We start from the raw sequence: 10,610 nt of genomic DNA on the forward strand, positions 1-10,610 counted from the left end.
AAGACCCCCTGGAGTAAGAAATGACAACCCACTGCATATTCTTGCCTGGAGAATCCCATGGACAGAGGAGCCTGGCAGGCTACAGTCCATGGGGTCGCAAAGAGCTGGACACAACTGAAGTGACGTAGCACAGCACACACTGGATTTACTGAGTTTTGTAGCAGAGAGTTAGTCCAGAGATTACTGGGTTCCATGTTTTTTGCTTTGTTTTGTTTTGCTTTTTGTACTGTGGACACAAAAACCCAGAGCACTGAAATGAGTTATAAGGTCACATGGTATAGAACACAGGTGGTCACCCAAATCAATTTTGATTTAAGAAGCGTTCTCATCTAATAACCTCACTGCACATGAGATTTCTTAGCTACTTCAAGGTAACCCAGTTAGAACAGTCAAACCTTGTGCTTGATGGTTTCTGAATAATTTTCTTTTCATATTATTTTTCCTCCTGGTGAATCTAAATACTGAAGATGTTCTGAATCATGGAAGAAATACAATCAAGTTTGCATGCTCAATTCTAGAAATGAAAAGAACTTAGATTTGGGGAGTTTGACAATTCAGAACTTAGTGTCCATTCTGTCAAATACTGTCTAAAAACCTGGGGCAAGTTTAAATTCATATTCTCAATTTCCTTTTTGTAAAATAGTGATAATAATCCTCAACATGAAGGCAGTTGGTGAAGTCCAGGTTTAATTATGTACCTTAAGACTATGGCATAGTACTTGGCACAGTGCTGTTGTTTAGCTGCCAAGTCATGTCCGACTCTTTGCAACCCCATGGACTGTAGTCAGTCTCCAGCGTCCATGGGATTCTGCAGGTAAGAATGCTGGAGTGGGCTGCCATTTCCTTTTCCAGGGCGTCTTCTCAACCCAGGGATCGAACTTGAGTCTTTGTTTCTTGCATTGCAGGCAGATTCTTTACCACTGAGCCACCTGGGAAGTCCCTACAAACTCTCAAATAGCATGTATATGCCATCAATACTTCTTAGCCAATGAAAATGATGAAATGTATGATAAAGAAGTATTTCAAAATACAGCTTTGAGTGCTACTTTTACATTATCAAGTGATAAGAAGTTGTTAATTTTAAAAGGATTTAAGTGTATACTGCCAATAAACAACACATTAAAAAAAATCCATAGAAAGCACTTAAAAGTGCATCTGGCGAGTGTGTTGTTACTCTGCGTAGTGCACTGGTGAGAGGTCTCAGTAGGATGGTGGGATCAAAAAGAACACAGTTTCTCAAGGAGCTATAGTACTTTATCCATTGAAAAAGCTCCAAGTGATACATATATGTTATATATAAACATATATGTAAACACATATATGTAATTAGTTTCATGTTTAACTGAACTACTTAAATATAAAACTGATTACTACAAAGAAAGTTAGAATCTGAGTGATTTTGTATTTTCACATCATGTAAGATGACCAGGGGGTGCAGTGGTAAAAAATCCATCTGCCAATGCAGGAGATGCAAGAGACTTGGGTTCCATCCCTGGGTTGGGAAGTTACCCTGGAGAAGGAAATGGCAACTCACTGCAGTGCTCTTGCCTGGAAAATTCCATGGACAGAGGAACCTATGGCCTGCAGTCCATGGGGTCACAAAGAGTTGGAGATGACTGAGCAGACACACACATGAGATGACCATGAGACAACTGAACACGATTTCTTTCTTTCTTCTTCAAAAGACGATACCATCAGTCAGTTCAGTTCAGTTCAGTCGCTCAGTCATGTTCAACTCTTTGCGACCCCATGAATCGCAGCATAGCAGGCCTCCCTGTCCATCACCAACTCCCGGCGTTCACGTAGACTCACGTCCATCAAGTCAGTGATGCCATCCAGCCATCTCATCCTCTGTCATCCCCTTCTCCTCCTGCCCCCAATCCCTCCCAGCATCAGAGTCTTTTCCAATGAGTCAACTCTTCACATGAGGTGGCCAAAGTACTGGAGTTTCAGCTTTAGCATCATTCCTTCCAAAGAAATCCCAGGGCTAATCTCCTTCAGAATGGACTGGTTGGATCTTCTTGCAGTCCAAAGGACTCTCAAGAGTCTTCTCCAACACCACAGTTCAAAAGCATCAATTCTTCGGCACTCAGCCTTCTTCACAGTCCAACTATAAATAACCAGAAATCACAGAAAATCATGTTACAGTTCTGGCTTTATCTGTCAGTGAACTATGAACTCACATCTGCCATTTACACTCTCATTCTCAGTTTCCTCGCTTGTGAAATATGGATAATGATAACTCTTTCCATCCCCTTCAATTCCAGCCCTATCTTAAGGGTGAAGTAAAATGCTTACAGGGCAGACATGAAACACTAAATAGGTGTCAATTCATTTCTTGGTACAGGCAAGGCCCCATCCTCACAGGGCTAACTAGTTAGTGAGGAAAAGAGGAAAGAGGGGAGGGAAGAACCATGTGAGGACCTGAACCAGGAGGAGGGAGCCTAGCAGTAGCATCAGACTTCAGTTCAGTTCAGGTGCTCAGTTGTATCTGACTCTTTGTGATCCCATGGACTGCAGAAGGTAAGACAGCCTTCCCTGTCCATCACCAACTCCCAGGGGCTTACTCAAACTCATCCACTGAGTCAGTGATGCCATCCAACTGTCTCATCCTCTGTCATCCCCTTCTCACGCCTTCAATCTTTCCCAGCATCAGGGTCTTTTCCAATGAGTCAGTTCTTCACATCACGTGGCCAAAGTATTGGAGTTTCAGCTTCAGCATCAGTCCTTCCAATGAACACCCAGGACTGATCTCCTTTAGGATGGACTAGTTGGATCTCCTTGTAGCCCAAGGGACTCTCAAGAGTCTTCTCCAACACCACAGTTCAAAAGCATCAATTCTTCGGCACTCAGCTTTCTTTATAAAGTTATTCTTTTCCACCTCACCAAAAACTCTGTATCTAAGAATTAATTTGGTGTTGGGGTACAGAGCTGAGAATTCAGCTTCAGGGCTCCAGGTAGAGGCAAGCTTGTCACATACAGAAGAAAGACAGCAGGCTGTTCAGGCAAGGGAAATAGACTTAGCTCATTGTATCACAGAATTCAAGGGGAGAATCTTTGAGAGGGATGAGAATCACATTGTACACGTCTTGCCAGCCACCTTATCTTAGATTTTGAGATCAGAAGGGGTCCTCTAAAGGATTTTATACAAAGTATTTTTTTATGATTGGTCTAATGAATCATACATGGGTTCATTTGGCAACTCGAATGCTAAAATGTCCCTGAGTCAGGAACAATGAGCTTTTCAGAAACAAAGTTCCTACTTCTATTCCTTTATCTCTTTCCCTACCCCAAACCCGACACATCTTCTCTTTGTCTACTTTTCAGTTTTGTGAACAGCTCCCATCTCTCCATACCCTTGACACTACTTCTGCCTTCAAGAGGACTCATCTGAGAGTTCTGTGTCTAAGACTGAAGCTTCTACCACAGGCTAAGAACCTTTCTCTTCAGTAAGTGGTTTTAAGATCACATCCACCTTTTCCTTGACTCAGAGCTGTCATGCTATACCATGTTGCTGCTATATCACACTCAGAATTGCAGAGTCTAGAGAGATGTTAGAAACCTGTGTTTACAGGTTCATCTCCTCTCCAGTGCCTCAAGGTGAAGCGCTGGACTAAATCCTGCTTTTGACTTCAGTTCTGTTTAATACAGTGGCTGGCCCAAGAGCAATACCATAAATGTGGGAACAAACAACAGATAAGGAAGCTGAGGCCCAGTCATATATGAGAAGTGTGGCTTCCAGCCCCATGTGCTTTCACTTGAGAAAGTATTTGGGTCATCCTTAATGCTGGGGGGGATGACCATCCTTCCTCCCAAACGAGACGCTGTAGGCCACAGGCAGGAAGTGCCACAAGTCTGATGTTCTAGTTCATCTCCGCCCCATGGGACTCTGTCTCTCCTGGGGAAGTGGAATGACTTAATTTCATTACTGAGTTTAGAAGTTGAGAGCAAGAAGTAAGTTGCAGGCACCCCAGCACAGGCCTGCTCAGTGCCTGGTTGACTTCCATTGAGGAAACTTAGAAACTGGAGTCTGGTCCTTCCTGGGTTGGCCTGCAGGTCTCCACCTCTCTCTCTCTCTCCCTCCCTCACAGGATTAGTACCAGTAGGGAGAATTCTATCTCCTTGTTCTTCCTGGCAGTAGCAGCTTCTGCTCTGTGGGGAAAAGGCAGCTCTACTGGCCCAGAATCACTTGTGATTATTGGGTGGCTCCTTGGAAGAAAAGCTATAACAAACCTAGACAGTGTGTTAAAAAGCAGGGATAGATATCACTTTGTCAACAAAGGTCTATTTAGTCAAAGCTATGGTTTTTCCAGTAGTCATGTAAGGATGTGAGAGTTGGACCATAAAGAATGCTGAGTGCCAAAGAATTGATGCTTTCAAACTGTGGTGCTAGAGAAGACTCTTGAGAGTCCCATGAACTGCAAGGAGATCAAACCAGTCAATCCTAAAGAAAATCAACTCTGAATATTCATTGGAAGGACTGTTGCTGAAGCTCCAATACTTTGGCTACCTGATGTGAAGAGGCAACTCATTGGAAAAGACCCTGGTGCTGGGAAAGAATGAAGGAAAAGAAAAGGAATTGGCAAAGGACAAGATGGTTAGCTGGAGAAGGCAATGGCACCCCACTCCAGTACTCTTGCCTGGAAAATCCCATGGATGGAGGAGCCTGGTAGGCTGCAGTCCATGAGGTCGCTAAGAGTCAGACACGACTGAGCGACTTCACTTTCACTTTTCACTTTCATGGATTGAAGAAGGAAATGGCAAATGGATTCTCCAGGAAATGCCTGGAGAATCCCAGGGACAGGGGAGCCAGGTTGAGAGGCCGTCTATGGGTTCGCACACAGTCGGACACGACTGAGCGACTTCACTTTCACTTTCAAGATGGTTAGCTAACGTTACCAACTCAATGGACATGAATCTGAGCAGTTTCTGGGAAGTTGTGAAGGACAGGGAAGCCTGGTGTGCTGTAGTCCATGAGGACAGAAGTAGTTGGACATGATTTAGTGACGGAAAAACAGCCTGCTTTTTTATCATCTCAAATAATTTGCAAACACATTGTCATTTCTTCAAATAGCTTTAAAGTACTATTTTCAATGTAGAACAGAGTTATATTGTATGGCTGAAAAAAGTATATCCCATTTTCTTTTACTTCATTACTCAGGAGTGTGTTATTCTAAATAAATAACTTTTGTGGTAAGATACCTGTGGCGGATTCATGTTGATATATGGCAAAAACAATACAAAATTGTGAAGTTAAAAAATGAAATTAAAAAAAATTAAATTTAATTTAAAAAAATAAATAAAAAACTTTTGTGGTAAGATAGCCATTCAAAAGAAATAATTAAGCCTAATTCCACAATCAAGAGATAATTCTTTTTTAACATACATCAATAGTATCTACTGTTTTGTTGTCTGTACCCAGAGATGTATCAGAAACATTTTTCATGCTATTAAATAGTTTAAAAATGTTACTTTTAATGGCTGAACAGTATCCCATGTGCAGGTAAAAATTCTGTATTCCATTACAGTTTTCTTTTTTTTTCCTTCTTTTTAAAGATGACCTGTGGACAAACTAGGATTGGCTCACTTTATAGATAAGGAAGAGGAGGCTTAGACTGGTGAGTTTCTTTGCCAAGGTGGCAGACCTATGATGGTTCTCAGACTAGAACTCAGGGTTCAGGACTAATGGGTTCTGCCTCTGGTAGGGCACATTCTCTTCATATCAGAAAGGTTAACTGAATTTATTATGCATTTTTCTGAGTACACACACACACACACACACATTTTTTGGACATAAATCACAAAGGAAATAAGCCAACACCCAAAGATATGGTTAGCCTTTTCATGAGGGATCAATGAACTCTGCTGTAAAAACAAAGAGTATATTGTAGCTTCACTTAGCTATAGTTATGCTTTTAAAACAGTAAAGATGGCCACATAAATCCTTTTATACTACTCTCATTGAAAAGTTCCCTTTTCAATGAAGAAGATTCATGGATGGACTTAAGCCTGCCCTGACACAGAGCCACAAGACACAGAGCCACAAGAAATAGACACTTGCTATGGAAACTCACTAAATGTTTGATAATGTTTATGAGGGGTGATGACAGTAAAAATTGATTAATTTGGAAACTGATTGCAGCCATTTGAATGCTTAATGTGTGCTGGATTGATCTACTTCCAGGATGGATTGCTCACATCGTTGTTAGCAGGAAGATTCAGTTTCCTGTCATATGGGCTTCTCTGTAGAGCTGCTTATTGGATCTTCACAGCCTGGGAACTTGTTCCTCCAGAGTGAGTGATACAAGCAGACAAGGCAAATGCAACTCTAGCTCTTAGGACCTAGTCTTGAAAGTGACATTGCCATGGCTCCCTCAGTGTGCTGTTGGTCACACAGAGGTACCCTGTTACAATGTGGAGGGAAACTATACAAAGACATAAATATCATAGGGAATTAGCAGGGGACATCTGAAAGGGTTGCTAGCATAGAACCTCCAAATATTGATGGTCAGAAAACATGCTTAGAAAGCTGTGTAAGCCTCAAGAAGGGTGTTATTTCTATTACTCTTTTTAGATATGGTCAAAGAGGACAATGGAAAGAGAAAGCCTTCTCTAAGTTTGGATTTAAGAGCCAGAGGGCAATGCTGAGAAGCTGCTGCCGGAGAGAGGAACCAGAGGATGATCAAAGCATATTTCTTAGCTTGAGATAGTGGACATTCACTCACAATAAGAACCTAGGAAAATGCACAAATTCTACTGTCTAGTAATATGTACCGTTAATCTTCCCCTTATACACAAGGGTGTTCATTTTGGTTATCCTGTCTGAGAAATGGAATATTTGCTGCTCTATCAGTAAACAAAGGATGTCACAGTCATCAGTGACTGCGGCCCTTCAACATGAGCCAGTGAGCCCTGAGGGACCTTGGGAAGGAAAGAATGTCTGCCATCTCAGTTCAGTTCAGTTCAGTCGTTCAGTCGTGTTGACTCTTTTCGACCCCATGAATCACAGCACGCCAGGCCTCCCTGTCCATCACCAACTCCCAGAGTTTACTCAAACTCATGTCCATCGAGTCGGTGATGCCATCCAGCCAACTCATCCTCTGTTGTCCCCTTCTCCTCCTGCCCCCAATCCCTCCCAGCATCAGAGTCTTTTCCAATGAGTCAACTCTTCGCATGAAGTGGCCAAAGTATTGGAGTTTCAGCTTTAGCATCATTCCTTCCAATGAACACCCAGGACTGACCCCCTTTAGGATGGACTGACTGCAGCCCCTCCCTTCAGTCCCTCCCTGCTGCTGCTGCTAAGTTGCTTCAGTCGTGTCCGACTCTGTGCGACCCCATAGATGGCAGCCCATCAGGTTCCCCCATCCCTGGGATTCTCCAGGCAAGAACACTGGAGTGGGTTGCCATTTCCTTCTCCAATGCATGAAAGTGAAAAGTGAAAGTGAAGTTGCTCAGTCGTGTCCTACTCTTCTCGACCCCACAGACTGCAGCCTATCAGACTCCTCTGTCCATGGGACTTTCCAGGCAAGAGTACTGGAGTGGGGTGCCATCGCCTTCTCCGTCAGCCCCTCCCTACTTACTGTTAACCCTAACAAAACTCAGGATGTAGAAACACAGGATACTGGTTCCAGATAGCTGATGTGCATACCAAGGGAATGATTTCAGTAAGCCAAGACTCTTGCATCTTCCCATACATAGAAAAGAGCTAAACCCCTTAACTTGAGATACCTGGTTTTCCTTTCATTGTTGTTGTTCAGTCACTAAGTTGTGTCTGACTCTTTGTGACCCCATAGACTGCAGCACACCAGGCTTCCCTGTTCTTCACTATCTCCCAAACTTTGCTCAGATTCATGTCCATTGAATCAGTGATGCTGTCCAATCACTTCATCCTCTGTCACCCACTTCTCTTCCTGCCTTTAGTCTTTCCCACCAGCAGAGTCTTTTCCAATGAGTTGGCTCTATGCATCAGGTGGCAAAGTATTGGAGATTCATCTTCAGCATCAGTCCTTCCAATGAATATTCAAGGTTGATTTCTTTTAGGATTGACTGGTTTGAACTTCTTGCAGTCCAAAAGACTCTCAAGAGTCTTCTCCAGCACCACAAGCATTAATTCTTTGGCAGTCAGCCTTTTTATGGTCCAACTCTCACATCTGTACATGACCACTGGAAAAACCATAGCTTTGACTATACGACGTCTTCTTTAATTAGCAATACTCTTCTGATGTTCATACTACCTGCCCCTTGCTACAAAATTTCTATATAACATGCTCCCCCACCTTGCCTCCTTAGAGTAGTTCTCTCAGGGTTACCTGAGATGCTGCTTCCTAGGCTTGAAGTTTTAAAAAAGCTCCGCCAAAGAAAACATAGCTCTTAATTTTTAGATTGTGAATATTTCTTAAGTTGACATGTCCCTGTTTCACCCAATATATTTTGGATATGTGGGAGAAAGCCACCGATCTTTTTAGCTTATAGTTCTCTGAATCAAAGGAACCACCTTTGAATCTGATGTGGAAAATATCATGAGATCCTGGATCTTGAGTCTGATGCCATTTTTATAGGAAGTTTTTGTTTCTGTTTTTTGTGGCAAAAGAGTAAATATTTGTGACCAGAAGTATAGACTACAGTATATTTTCTTATTGTAAAGCAAATAATAACTTTGCCTTTCCTACTTCTGTGGGAGAGGTAACTTTCCCTGTCCAGTGGTTGCTAGGTTTGGGCATGGATCCAATGTTTTGGTCAATGGAAATGAAGAGTTGATGTGCCATTTCCAAGCATAAAATCATATTCACTGGGAATTTCCTCCAGATTTACAAACTCTCTTGTACTCCTGCCCTCTACCATAAGAAAATAATACTCAAGATGCCTCTGTTTTTGAGTTCTGGAATGAGAAGACAGTTCAGACTTCCTGAACTAATTGATAGCTTAGAGCAGCCTCCTAGCATCTTATATGTGTGAGAGGTAAATATTAATTGTAAGTCATTTAAATATTGAAGTTGTTTCTTACACAACACCATTACAGCAAAAACTGGAGGGCATAACGGGCATAAGGAAAGATGTTTGGAAAAGCAAGGACCTTTGTGATCATATAAAGAACTCTTTCTTATTGTGTCTAAGACATCACTTTGCTGACAAAAGTCAGTTTAGTCAAAGCTATGGTTTTTCCAGTAGTTATGTATGTGTGTGAGAGTTGGACTATAAAGAGAGCTGAGTGCTGAAGAATTGATGCTTTTGAACTGTGGTGCTGGAGAAGACTCCTGAGAGTCCCATGGACAGTGAGGAGATCAAGCCAGTCAATCCTAAAATAAATCAGTCCTGAATATTCATTGGAAGGACTTATGCTGAAGCTGAAGCTCCACTACTTTGGCCACCTGATGCGAAGGGCTGACTTATTGGAAAAGACTCTGATGCTGGGAAAGATTGAAGGAAGGAGGAGAAGGGGATGACAGAGGGTGAGATGGTTGGATGGCATCGCTGACTCAATGGACATGAGTTTGAGCAAACTCTGGGAGATGGTGAAGGACAGGGAAGCCTGGCATGGTGTAGTCCATGGGGTTGCAAAGAGTCAGACATAATTGAGCAACTGAACAATAACAAGAAGTCACTGCATGTTTTTTTAAATTTGGTGAAATACATAAAATATAAAGTTTGGTATTAAATTTTAAGTGTTCAGTTCAATGGCATTAAGTGAATTTCCATCACTGTGTAACCATCATCATTATTTATCTCTGTAATATTTTATCATCCCAAACTGAAATTCTGTATCTATTAAATAATTACCTTTTTTATTTTTTAAAGGAAGGGGTTACTCATACAATTTTGAGCTGTCAGCACTTTATGTTTGTGCCAAAGTAAATGACCCGAGTATTTTCATTGATGTTTCTGCTTCCTACCTTTCCACTGACCCCAATTCAAATTGTGGACAGGCCAGCAACCCATTTTTCCAATGTAAAAACATAAGTTCCCAGAAATTAATGTCCCTTTTTGTTCTCTGTAAAGGTCTACACTCATTGAGAGATGTCAGTGGAAGAGAAAGGGAAATATGGGTGGAATTTTGAGTAAGGAGGGAAAGTAGGGAAGAGAAAGAGAGAAAAAGGAAGAAAGTGAAGTGGTTGTGTGAGCCTGGTAAGGAGGAAACTGCCCTGGAGATGGAGACCACCATGTCCCCCCCCAGTGTGGTCAGCTCTACTCTGCAGCAGTCCCCATCAGACAATGGTCAGCATATCCATCAGCTAAACACTGGCAGGATTTCCAGCAAAGCCATCAGACTTCCCGGAGCCGCAGGAAGTGAAGACAATGGGGATGTTATAGCCACCAGAAGGGCCTGAAGGCCAGAGGCAGTGGTTCCTTTGTCTAAGTGCCAATTAAACCTCCAGGCTGGGGACACACTTGACAGATGCTGTGGTCCAGTATTCACTGAGCTTAAATTTCCTACCAAGCTGGGATAAAGGAGTCCTATTTATTTTGACTTAAAGAAAATAGAATTACTATGTCCGAGCTTGTGGACAAAATTTTTATCACCTTCCATATACATTATGCCATTCTTTGGAGGCTGGTGTTATGAACTTCAGTTTTCACCAAAGCAGAAAATCAAAGCTGAAGGACGTTAGGCA

The sequence above is a fragment of the Bos indicus x Bos taurus genome, chromosome 6 (genome assembly GCF_003369695.1).
Source record: "Bos indicus x Bos taurus breed Angus x Brahman F1 hybrid chromosome 6, Bos_hybrid_MaternalHap_v2.0, whole genome shotgun sequence".
In the NCBI taxonomy this organism is placed as follows: domain Eukaryota; kingdom Metazoa; phylum Chordata; class Mammalia; order Artiodactyla; family Bovidae; genus Bos; species Bos indicus x Bos taurus.